This window comes from Nuphar pumila, chromosome 8 (genome assembly GCF_984573655.1).
Source record: "Nuphar pumila chromosome 8, dmNupPumi1.hap1.1, whole genome shotgun sequence".
Classification (NCBI taxonomy): Eukaryota; Viridiplantae; Streptophyta; class Magnoliopsida; order Nymphaeales; family Nymphaeaceae; genus Nuphar; species Nuphar pumila.
In genome coordinates, this window is record NC_143256.1 from 10,142,636 (window position 1) to 10,155,999 (window position 13,364).

The following is a 13,364-nucleotide window of genomic DNA, read 5'->3' on the forward strand; positions in this document are numbered from 1 at the left end:
TTCGAAATGCACTAGGAAATGTGCTTCCCATTTACGTGAAGCATGTTTTCTTTTTATGGGAAACACGCTTCCCATTTATGGGAAACATGCTTCCCATTTATGGAAAGCACGCTTCCCCCGCACTTCCCTTCTTTTTTTTTGTATTTTTATTATTTTTTTTTTGCTTTCCCCCTCGCTTCCAAGGTCGCTTCCGAGACAATTTTTGATTCACTTTTAAATCGTCTCACGCTTTCCGCTTCCTAAAATTTTGAAAGTGCCACGCTTCCCGCTCCTGCTTCCTTGACTGGTAACCATGGTTTGGACACCCATGAAGATGAACATAATTTTTGGTCTGTTTTAGCTTTTTTCATTCGTATTGCTTCATGCTTGGCATTAGGGCGACACCTCGTCCCCTATGTAAGTGTTGTCAATTTTGGCTTTTATGCCACTAAAATGAATGTTTTCCTTAAAAGAAAATTCTATTTAAGATTTTTCATTGATTATGGATAAAGGATGAAGTGGTGATAAAATGTGTAGGTATGAACCATACCGACATCGGTTATATATAGCTGCCAAAAAATATTATTGAGAAATCTATGATATTTAAAAGAAAAAAATGTATGCTTCTTGCCTATATTTATCAATTTTTTTTATTGTTTTCACGTAAATTCTCCATCAAATTGTGCTTGATTGTGGAAATTAGATATTTTCCAAACAGATATATGGCTAAATCATAGTTGATATCATATCTTATTTCATTTATGAAGTAGCCAAACTCTATTGCGAAGTATTGGATAATTTTTACTTGAAAAAAGAAGCAAATATTTTAATTTTTTGTATTGATTTTAAGTAATTATTAGAAAATAATGATATATGACCAATATGTAGCTGAAAACATGGAAGCTGATAAGTTGCTTAGTTGTGGGCTTCTAACTATGTTTTTTAATTAATGAGGAGCACCATGTTTTCACCTTTTTGTTTCTAATGTATATACCGCTTTGGCACTCTCGAGTGTTCCCAAAAGGCCTTACAACTTAAGAACCCTGTGTATTGGGCCACTCTCTCCCCCTTCTTTATGTATTTTGCTTTCAAGTATCTATAAAAGAAGCTTTATGCATCCTTGCCTCCTTGTTCTCTTTGTAATTGTGCATGTGCGTACTCTTGCTTTCGCTTCTGCACGTGTGTTGTGAGTTGATTGTGCGCTTAAAAGGCCTACTTTTCGTGTTTGTGATTACCCAAAGCTATATCGTGGAGGCCTTCGCTTCTAAGCTCGTGACAAGTTGGTATCAGAGCCTTGTCGACATTGGGATTGGGATTGGCAATGGCTCTAAAGAAGAATGTCATGACTCCTTCAAGCAGTATGATTTCTGCTAAAGAAGACTTCATGGTTGATGATCGGGTGTCAGCCATCTCGCATAATATTGCCAAGTTGACTAAGACAATGACCAATGTAGAGAAGTTGGTTAATGGGACTTGTGTAGTTTTTATGGATCTCAACATAGAGATCAATACGACGGTAGAGGGGGTGAAAGACTATGTGGAAAGTCTTGCTACTAGATTTGAAAATTCGGTAGATGACCTTGCCACCAAGTTGGATGATTTGCTTGGTCAGTTCAACATCATGACTGCTGAATTTGATGTTGTCCGACATAAGAATGATCAGTTGGAGCGACAGTTGAGGACTGCCCCAGCTGGTGGTGTTGCAACGCATGTGGATATGCCATGTTACAGGCTACCTGAGCCTGCAAAGTATAAGGGCACTTGAGACTTGAGGAATCTCGAGAATTTTATTTATAAAAGGGATCAATTTCTGGAAGCTGCGAAAATAGATGGAGACACAGATAGACTATACACCACAATAATGTACTTTGCGAATGAAACAACTCTTTGGTGGAGACGTTGCTTAGATGATGTTTGATGTGGGTTGGTCGCCATAGTCTCTTGAGAGGACCTCAAGAGGGAATTATGCGACTACTTTTTGCCTAAAAACTAATAAAAAATAGCCCGCAAAAGGTTGACCGATTGTCAACAACTGTTTGAAGTGCAAACGGATGCATCTGACTTCACAATCGGAGGGGTGTTGTTCCAAGAAGGATATTGCATTTAAGAGCCGAAAACTAAACGATGTCGAACGTCAATACACTGTACATGAGCGTGAGATGTTAGCAGTCGTGCATTGTCTTCGCACATAGAGACACTATCTTTTGGGGGTCGCAATTCATTGCACGCACTCACAATATTACGACAAGCTACTTTCAGACTCAGAAGAAGCTAAGTCCAAGATAAGCTCGCTGGCAAGATTTCCTAGCAGAATTTGATATGGTCTTTAAGTACAAGTTTGGCAAGACCAATGTTGTTGCTAATACCTTGAGCCGAAAGGTAGAACTTGTAGCTTTGCTCACTTTAGACGACAATGTTAGCCAACCAATGAGCAATCTTCATACGCAAATTCGAGAAGCTTTAAAGAGTGATCTAATGACCCAACAGTTGATCGCGTTGGTAAATGAAGGAAAGATGTAAAGATTTTGGCTGAAGGACGATTTGTTTTATTCAACATGTGATCGTCTATATATTCTGTGATAGGATACTCTACGGAGGTGCTTGATGCATAACTGCCATGATACCACTTGGGCAGAAACATTGGCGTTATTGAAACGCGCATTCTATTGGCCGCAGATGCGCGACGATGTGGATGCTTATCTGTAGACTTACTTGATCTGTCAGTAAGACAAGCCCATCATCCAAAGACCTAGTGGACTACTGGAGCCCCTACCAGTGCCAAGTTGTTTGCGGGAGTACATAACCATGGACTTCATCATGAGCTTGCCAAAAGCTCAAGGTTACAATTCTATCTACATGGTTGTGGACATGTTTTTGAAGTATGCTATATTCGTACATGCCCCCGTCACCTGTTCAGCTGTCGATACCGCTAAGTCGTTTGTGCAGTATATAATCAAGTATTGAAGAATCCCCGAGAGCATCATCAGTGATCATGATACTTGCTTCACTAGCAAATTTTGGCACAAAGTATTTTGCTTGATTGGGACAAACTTACATTTCAGCACGAGTTTTCACCCCCAAATCGATGGGCATACAAAGAGAATCAATGGCATGCTGGAAGAATATTTGCAACACCTTGTTAATGTAAATAAAAAAAAATTGGCTCCATATTCACTTGTCCCACAAGGATGTGGCAAAGCGCCTTATGCATACCCGTTCGTCAGGAACTGGCAAGATTAGACAAAGTTAGCAAATGAGTATTTGAACAAGGCGACCAAGCGCATAAAGAAATGAGCAGATGGAAAACGTTGGCTAGCAGAATTTCATGTTGGAGACAAGGTGTTGGCGAAGCTCTTTCCCAATCGCACAACTATCTTTCAGAGCCACCATCGAGGTCTTATTCACAAGTATGATAGCCCCTTCACCATCACCAAGTGTGTTGGAAACTTGGCATACCGTCTCGACTTGCCATCAATCTTTCAAGTGCATTCGATCTTTCACATATGCAACCTAAAGTCGTTCCACAAGGATGAAGGAGACCCTCAAAGGAGCATGCCTCAATGTGCACTCATTATGCAATTTACACCATCAACGATCAGCGTCCCAAGTAGAGAACCGAAAGTCATCCTTAACCACTCTAACAACTATCTGAGTGAAGTCAAAAAGTACCTAGTGCAGTGAAAAGGTCTGCTAGAATGTGAAGCCACCTGGGAGAAAGCTACCCACATGTTTCAGTATCATCAGCTTCTGGAGGACTAACATGAACAATTGGCATCGAGGACGGTGCCAACTTAGGTGGGAGAGTGTCTTCTGTACCGCCATATTTTCACCTTTTTGTTTCTGATATATATACATCTTTGGCACTCTTAAGTGTCCCCAAAAGGCCTTACGGCTTAAGAACCCCATATATCGGGCTCATCTCTCATCCTCTTTATATACTTTTCTTTTAAGTATCTATAAAAGAAGCTTTGTGCATCCTTGCCTCCTCGCTCTCTTTGTAATTGTGCATGTGCCTACTTTTGCTTTCGCTCTTGCACGTCTATTATGAGTTGATTGTGAGCTTAAAAGGCCTACTTTCGGTGTTTGCGATTACCCAAAGCTACGTCACGGGGGCCTTCACTTCTAAGCCCATAACAAAGCATGTCACAAGCTCAATTCCAAGGCCAAATTTTTTGCCTTTCAAGCCAAGGCACGCATGTGCAGCACTAGGCCACGTGGCCTAGTCAGCTTCATAGCACATGTTTTTTCCACACGTAATCTTCTTACACAACAAAACTTCAACTTAGTGAACTTCCTTTTCAAGAATTCCTTTTGAACATGGTTGTCGCGCATCCGATAGCTACTTCCGTGCATAGTCATCCCATATCGGCTAGCACCTCCAGCTGAAGGGTCAAACATGCCTTACCGCTCATACAAGCAAGTGTATGCTTGCATAGGTTGAAACGTGCCTTTGTGGCACTGCCGACTTAACCAACATCTAACGTGGGTCATAAAGAGCATGACATGTCCCTTAGCCTTTACCAACGCGTGCTAAGCCTCCAAGTATCATTTCGAGCCATCTTTCCTTAAATTTTGGTCACACGAAGCCAACACATGGGTGCCTTAGCTTCACGTGCCATGGAGCGGATAGCGACCCCAAAGGCATGCCCCCAGCAGAACCTCACCACCAAAAGGATAAGGTCTTTCGACCCCCAGTTCGAAGACCAATTGATGATTACATGCCACAACGAACACCACCACCCAAACTCGTTTGTCGGCATCGTGCACTCACTTGCATGACTTTGTGCCACCATGCACGGTTGGGATTGCACCGCCGCACCAGAGGCCACCTACCCGCACACCCAATACCTTTGCCTACGTCCCATGGGAATTTGCACTACACATGAACACCCACATGCACTCTTAATGTGATATAGTAGGTGTCTATGCTAAGCTGATGCCAAGATGTGCCAAACAGCTCAAACAACAGGTCTCCTATATAGGTGTTTTGGGAGCTGAGCCCCCACCAATAGGAGGAACCCGAAAAACACTTGGGAAACCATAAATTTTTCAACTTTAAAATTCTTTGAATCTACCTTCACCCACGCGTTCCCCATACTCCATTTACAAGGTAAATCTTTGATCTTGGCCCCAAACAATTCCAAATGCAGGTTGAATTATCGCCTCAAAAGATCATGCACGCAATTGTGTGCACGCTGTGCACACTGTTACAAGTGTCATGCCCATGTCATGCTCACCACAGTCGCATGCCCGCGTGTGCTGCAGCACGCTACCGCATGCCACTGCTTGTAGCCATACGCGTTGTGCACCACACGCTGCACGCAGCGTGCCATATGCAAACGCCTGAGACACGCTCATGCGCAACATGCATGGGTGTTGTGTGTGCCCGATACGCACAGTAGTGGCCCATGCCATGCATGGCGCCACTGCTGTGCGCGCCTGCTAAAGCACCCAACAGGCCATGGACAACCTTTGCACATACGGGCAAACCCACTTTTGGCCTGCTTGTTACGGGGCTAGCCTGACTCCTCAACCAATCCTTCGCTCCTAGGGCAATTCCACTGCACTTCACACACATTCATGCATCTGTTGCTGCATCTACGCTGCACCATGCCCGTGCACATGCCACGCCCTTTGCACAACTCAGAACTGAACCCAGGCATAGGACACATTATGTGGCATGCACACACCTACACCAAGTCTCATACCATTGGCACGCTGCAAGGCTCTCCGAGACTTCGTGTGCAACACTCTCCCTCACTCAAGCCATCATCATCATCATCGACGATCTCTTTGCCAACATCTGAGGAGTTTCCTTCGACAATACAACCCATCTGGATGTTGTGCTCCTTCATCTCATTCAATTCCTTTTCTTTTCTCACAATCATCGGTCCTGAGTGTAGTCTCAATTCTCAAGTGGGTATCTCATGCCTGCATGGCATCCTGCCATCTCAGCTCGCTTGGCAAGTGTGCCCTCCTTGCGCATGGCCATTTTCCTCACACGGAGACCCTCTTCGCCTCGATTTCAATACTCAACCATACGACAGACCGCCAAAACAAAGTGAAGCCCATTCTGGGGGTTCTCCTCACTTGACTCCCCTATAAGCCCTCATTGCCCCTTCGTTGACTCGATCACTTTAGGTTCTGTCACTTCGACCATACTCGACTGCACACCACTTGTCCTCCTGGCCGTGGTCCATGGAGAGTATACCAGCATACATGAGCGACAACTGAGGCACTTCTTCTCGCATTGCTCTCAACTTAGAGCGACAGCAGAGACAATCCTTCTTGCACTACCCTTAATCATGAGCGATAGTCGAGCTTCTCCTCGTGCTTCCCTTAACACTCAAGACACCCTCGAACCCAAAGGCATGCCTAAATTTTGGCTTCAACCCGCAGTCATTATAACTTTTGAACACATTAAATCACATACCTTAGTGCGCCTCCAGCAACTCCAACAATGGTCCACCGAATTCCACAACAACCTTTTATCATGCACAAACCCTGATTCTTAGGGCACTTGGTGGTTGGTGAGCTCGTAACAAGCAAACACTGCCCTCACAATGCTTTCGAGGCATGAAGGAAAACAACCATCTTTTCTGCCCACACAAATTGCACATTACTGTCCTGAGCAGATTACATAGTTGGCCTTCTACATAGCCAAACCCAACTCCAGCAAACCAACCTTCGTGCTAACTCCTCCATGAAGCATCACACTCTGGCTTCAGTGCTTCGAACAAGCCTTGGAAACGTAAAGAGAAACCCAACCAAAAGCTCTCCAACACATCCACCACTTAGGCTCTCATGTGCTCCTGCTCAAAATAAACTCGACACCCAACGTGGCATTGTTGCCAAATCTACTCTAATACCAATTGTCACAGGCCAAATTTCAAGGCCAATTTTTTTGCCTTTCAAGCCATGGAACACCCATGTGGCACTAGGCCTCGCAGCCTAGTCGGCCTCATAGCACGTATTTTTCCCACACGTAATCTTCTTACACAACAAAACTTCAACTTAGCAAACTTTTCTTTCAAAAAATCATTTTGAACATGGTTGTCGCACATCCGATAGCCACTTATGTGCATAGTCATCCCATACCAGCTAGCGCCTCTAGCCGAAGGGCCAAACATGACTTATCGCTCACATAGGCAAGCGTACGTTGGCATAAGCTAAAACATGCCTTCATGGAACTGTCGACTTAACCAACATCCAATGCGGGTTATGAGGAGCATGGCACATTCCTTAACCTTTATCGACATGTGTCAAACCTCCAAGTATCATTTTGAGCCATATTTCCTTAAATTTCGGTCACCCAAAGCCAATAACGCATGGATGCCTTAGCCTCGCGTGCTATGAAGCAGATACATGGACACTCCTTCAGTGGAACATCACCATCAAAGGGAAAAGGTCTTTAGACCTCCAGTCTGAAGACCAATTGATGATTATATTTCATAGCGAACAACACCACCCAAACTCGTTCGTTGGCGTCGTATACTCACTTGCACGATCTTGTGCCACCATGCATGGTTGAGACCGTACCACCTCACCAAGGGCTGCCTACCCGCGCACCCAAATCCTTTGCCTACATCCCATGGAGGATTTGCACTACACACAGACACCCCCATGCACTCTCAGTTCTGCCCATGCAATATAGGGGACCTCCTATTTAAGTTGTCTGGCACGTCATCAACTTGGCACAAACACCCCCTATATCACATAAGGGGCAGAAATTGAGTGCATGTGAAGTGAAAATCCTCCATGGAACATAGGCAAAGGCTTTGGGTGCGTGGGTAGGCAGCCCTTGATACGGTGATGCAGTTCCAACCGTGCATGGTGGCACGAGATCGTGCAAGTGAGTGCATGATGCCAACAAACTAGTTTGGGTAGTGGTGTTCGCTATGATATGTAATCATCAACTGGACTTAAGACTGGGGGTTGAAAGACTTTGTTCCTTTGGTGGTGAGGTTATGCTGGGGGCGTGCCCATGGGGTTGCTATCCACTCTGTGGCACGCAAGGCTAAGACATTCATGAGTTGTTAGCTTTAGATGATCAAAATTTAAAGAAAAGTGGCTCAGAATGATACTTGGAGGCATGGCATGCGTTAGTAAAGGCTAAAGGGCGTGCCATGCTCCTCATGACCAGCGTTGAATGTTGGTTAAGTTGAGAGTGTCGCGAATGCACGTTTCAGTCTATGCCAGCATAGGCTTGCTTGTGTGAGCGGTAAGGCACATTTGGCTCTTCAGCTGGAAGTGCTAGATGGTATGAGACGACTATGCATGTAAGTGTCTATTGGATGTGCGATGACCATGTTTGAAAGGATTTCTTGAAAAGAAAGTTCGCTAAGTTAAAATTTTGTTACGTAAGAAGATTACGTGCGGAAAAAGCACGTGCTATGAGGCTGACTAGGCCGTGAGGCCTAGTGTCGCATGGGCGTTCCTTGGCTTGAAAGGCAAAAAATTTGGCCTTGGAATTTAGCCCATGACCGAGCATTTCCATCATGTAATTCTAGACAAAGGGAGGGTCATAGGTCAATGATTGATCATACTCGTATTTATATTCGTTCAGTGACACTAGACAAAATTGCTTCAAAGAAAGAAAAGAAAAACGACAGGAAAGAATGAAACATAATAGTGCAAGCAAACTAAATTAAGCAATAAAGGTTTATAGTATGGGTCTTCACCCAAACCATGAGCAATTGGGTTCCACTCATTCTCTTTGTCATCCCGGCCTTCATATCCCTTCTAAGGATCTCACCAATGCATAAATCTTTTGACCAAATCTGAACTCATAGATGTGATCTACATGATTCATTTAGTGAATATCAACATTTAAATAGCTAAAATTTGACCTTTGTATAGGATTTTATGGCTATTCAAAAATCAACTCCTGTAAACAAGCCAAAATTTGTTGGAAAATCTTGTCTTTTTTAGTCAAAAAAATGCAATCCAAAAGTTGATTTCTATCAAATTGGCATACTGAATTCTTCAATGTGGTCAGATTTTATCTACACAACTTGCACCAACGAGGATGAAATCCTGTGTGGGATATGACCATGGGGATGACTTGGGGGATGAGTGTAGCCGAACTCTATAATGAAGGCCGTAATTTGGGTAGTAATTGAGATCAGATGCAATGTGATAGGACACTTTAAGTGTGCTGCTGCACCTCATCACCCACCATCTACTGTTGGGCCTCACGGTTGATAGGCTGCATCCTAAAGATGGTCAATGGGTCAATGATTGATGATACTTATATTAGCTTCAAAGAAAGGAAAGAGAGAAACAAGATAGTGAAAACAAACCAAAGCAATAGAGGTTATAGAATACCAAGGGGAGGGGGGGGGGGGATCCACTTGTCTGGTAGGAGCAGCTAGTGCACGTCACCTTGTGTTGGGACGTTGCAAGTTCAAATCCCAATGGTATCGTTGTATAACTGGTAGGGGTCTGCATAATCCCAGCTTGCCTGTAAAAAAAAAACTAGAGGTTATAGAATGGGCCTTCTTCACCCTTCACAATGACCAATTTTGTTCCACTCACTAAGTCTTGCCTATCTTTATACCCCATCTTAGGATTGCACTGATGCAAGTTGTTTTGATCAAATCTTACCTCATAGATGTGATTATACATGATTCATTTAGTGAATATCGACATTTAAATATCTAAAACTTGAGCTTTGTGTATGATTTTATGGTGATTCAAAAATCAACCATTATAAACTGCCGAAATTTGTTGACTCAAAAGATCTTTTCCTTTGTCAAAAAATGCATTCTAAAGGTTGATTTCTATAAAACTCACCATGACAAACCTTTTATGTTGTCAGATTTGATCAAGAACAACTTACACCAATGAGATCCTGTATGGGATATAACAATGGGGATGCCATAGTGGAATGAGTGTAGCTGAACTCCACAATGAAGGCCTTAATATGGGCATATCTCCTCCACTTGGACCTGTGAAAGCCTCTTGAGACTTGCTTCATTTGGCTCACAAGGAACTCACCCATCACCATAACGGCACTCAAGTTCTTGTGAGAAACTAAAATTTCTTCCTCGAGTTTTCTTGAGCAAAATGTTGGCCATAATAAACAAATTAAAAACTAGGAATAAACATATGTAAAATATAAAAGCATATAAAAAAATAAAATAACCTATTTTATCTCTTCAAATTATCACGGGCATTTGCCACTATGTTGCCCGATATGGAATTCTAGTGCGCATACATGTGTAGGTTTGATCATGTGATTGCATACGAACCGTCTTAGCCAACAGTTTCATAGAGTCAAGGCAACATTTTGTGCCCAAGTTGGAACTCTTGATCCAATTCCTTGGATGGTCCAATCATGCGATCATCCATATTATGATTGTACAAAGGGATCTGATTTGATCCTAATTCATATGCACATGTAGAAGAAAAAGACCAATCCAAACCCAGTCTGAACCTGAATTCATCCGTACTAATTACATGAACACATTCAGATTATATTTTCCCTCACATCTCCAAAAAAATATCAAGGTGGGTCAAAGGTCCTACTTAATCTAATCCATTTGCTGCACCAAACTTTTTTACAAAAAATGACTGCAATGTACTTCAAAAATGGTAGTGTTTTCGGAAATGCCTATTATAATTTGTCGAAATCCTTCCTATGCCCAAATTGTCGATTTCTGACATTTTTACTCTTCGTACAAACAAACCTGCTGATGTTCACATGATAGATATATATGTTGTCTAAAAGTCACAATATCTCAATAATAAGGAGATTCCATGGAAATCTCAGGGACCTAATAAAATTCACACAAAAATTTTGCGAACACAGCTAACTTGAATTCCAACACGAGATTTGCATCTGAAATTCATGGATCTTTTGAGATTCGCAAGCCCGATGCGAGCCTTATAGAATTTAAAAGTTCGAGATCAGTAGATTCATGTTATACATTTGCAGGTGTCCTAACCTTCGCGCAGATAACATACGAACCTCCTTTAACTAAGAACTCACATAAGGTTGGGATGTCCACAAATGTATGTCTCAACCTTCGCAAATGTCTGACATTCACAAATATTATATGTGAATCTCATGTTAATGCAACACCAACCTATTTAATATGTGAATGCCTTAAACTTATTTTGTGAAAGTCATTATGTTTGCATGTTTTCTTGTAAGTTTGGCATATTCACATCATACATTTACATACATCCTCCTAACATTCGAGCATAAGACTTGTGAACCTCCTTCGTATATGTGAACCTTTTGACCCTCATGTGAACCTACTGAACATTTGTATATTCAACACATGAACTTGTCAGTTTCACAAATATTCTCATTATCTTTGCGTGAATCTCCTGACCGTGATGTAGACAACATGTGAATCTCCTTTAACTAAAAACTCACATAAGGTCAAGATGTCCACAAATGTATGTTGTGACCTTCACAAAAGTCTGACATTCAACAAATCTTATATATGAATCTCCTATTAATGCAATGTGAATCTATTTAACATGTGAATGTCTTAGGCTTATTTTATGAATGTCCTTACCTTCACATATTTTTTGGTTTAAGTTTGGCTTGTCATACATTTGTGGATATCCTTCAGACTATATGAAGACATTTTGACATCAATTGTAGACCTATTGAACATTCGCATATTCAGTATGTAAACTTGTCAGTTTCGTAAATATTCTCATTACCTTTGCATAGATATCTTGACCCTTAGGTGTTATGTTTGTGATGCTTTGTGCACACATTAAATGCGAGTTTATGTATGTATAAAAGTTGTGTTTCTAATCTGAGGACTCTTTTTGCACAACAATAGGGTTTATTTGTGAGAGTTTTGTGGTCCCCAACTGGTTTTTTAGCGAGCATTTTTTATGATGTGCCATTGTTTTTGTTTGAGCTCCATCGTGCAGTGGCACATAATCAGCAATGAGGTTTTTTGGTAAGCACAAGTTTTGCTCCTAATAGTTGAATAAGTTATTTTGGCAAACAATGGCATGAAAAACCTTTTTGTGAAACAATGACATGATTTATTTTTGCATATTCAAAAGCCTTTTTTTATTTAATTTTGTGTGAGTCTCCTTGTTCATTTTTTTCTTAATGTGGTAAGCCTCTATCCTTGAATTTGGTTGTTTATCTTGTATTATAAAAATTTCTAGTGAACAATGGCATGATTCTTAAGTTATTTTTGCATTTTCAATAGTCTATTTTATTTTTTAAAATCAATTTCGTGTGAGTCTCATTTGCCTGCCTTTTTACCTCTATCCTTGAATTTGGTTACGTAACAAATTGTCTATCTTATATTATAAAGATAATAAGGGAAGAAAGTGTCATGAAGGCACCAACATCTACATGTCGATCAAAGAAACAAGTAGGATATGTGCAAGCTATAAAAATGTTGATTTAAATTGTTCTTTCTATCACAAACCTTTTTTATTATATTGAAGTTGCTTTCTCTTGAATATTGATTTTTTTTCAGAAAAAAAAAACCTAGTGGTTGATGGTTCATCATACACTGCGTTGGATCAATAGGGTACCTGCTCTATGGCCAAGAGCATGAGTTTCTGATATAATTCACAAAAAAATGCACCATTAGCAAGAGGAGGCCGAGATTGCTATGATCAAATAAGCAACCTAAAAAAGCACTGGCAGTTGAACCATATGTAAGAAAATTAGTTGCAGAAAAAAAGATTGTTGAGTTTGTGTTTAGTGTCATATCTCTCATCCTAGAAGCATCTAAAGAGAGGGTGGTATTAGTGAGTTGTTAATGAGCAAGAAGTTTAAGGAGTCTATGGCTTTTGATTCCTTTATTATTGCTAACCTGCAAGCCTGACTAGAGAAAGTATGAGATAGAGTAACTTGCAGTGGCAATGATGAGATGAAGAGGGAGAGGGAGAGGGAGAGGGTGGACATCGTGAGGGTGGAGAGTGTGATGGAGGAACCTCGGCAATGGGAGAAGGACAAGGCTGAGGTGAAGGAGAGGATGGAGAAGGGAGAAGATTTGCCTCAAGCAAATAAAGAGGCCATTGCTAAGGTGGAGAAACAGAGTGTGGATTGTGAGAGGGCAGAGAAGAAACCTCAACAAAAGGAGGAGGTCAATGCTAAGGTAGAAAGTTTGAGTATAGGTGATGAGAGGGCAAAGGAGGAAGCCAAGGCTGAGGTGGAGGAGACGGTGAAGAGGTAGGATGACCGAATGGAGGTTGAGAATAACAATGATAAGAGGGTGGAGAAGGGGGAGGGGAAAGATCATCTGATGGATGAGGAAGTGCATGCTCTCATGACATGGTGGATCATAATGTCCAATTCTCATGGTCATATACTTTCTAAATCTGTTAATGTATATGTGATAGTTGATCAGTTTTTTGTTGATATGTGTAGTTATAACTAATATATATTG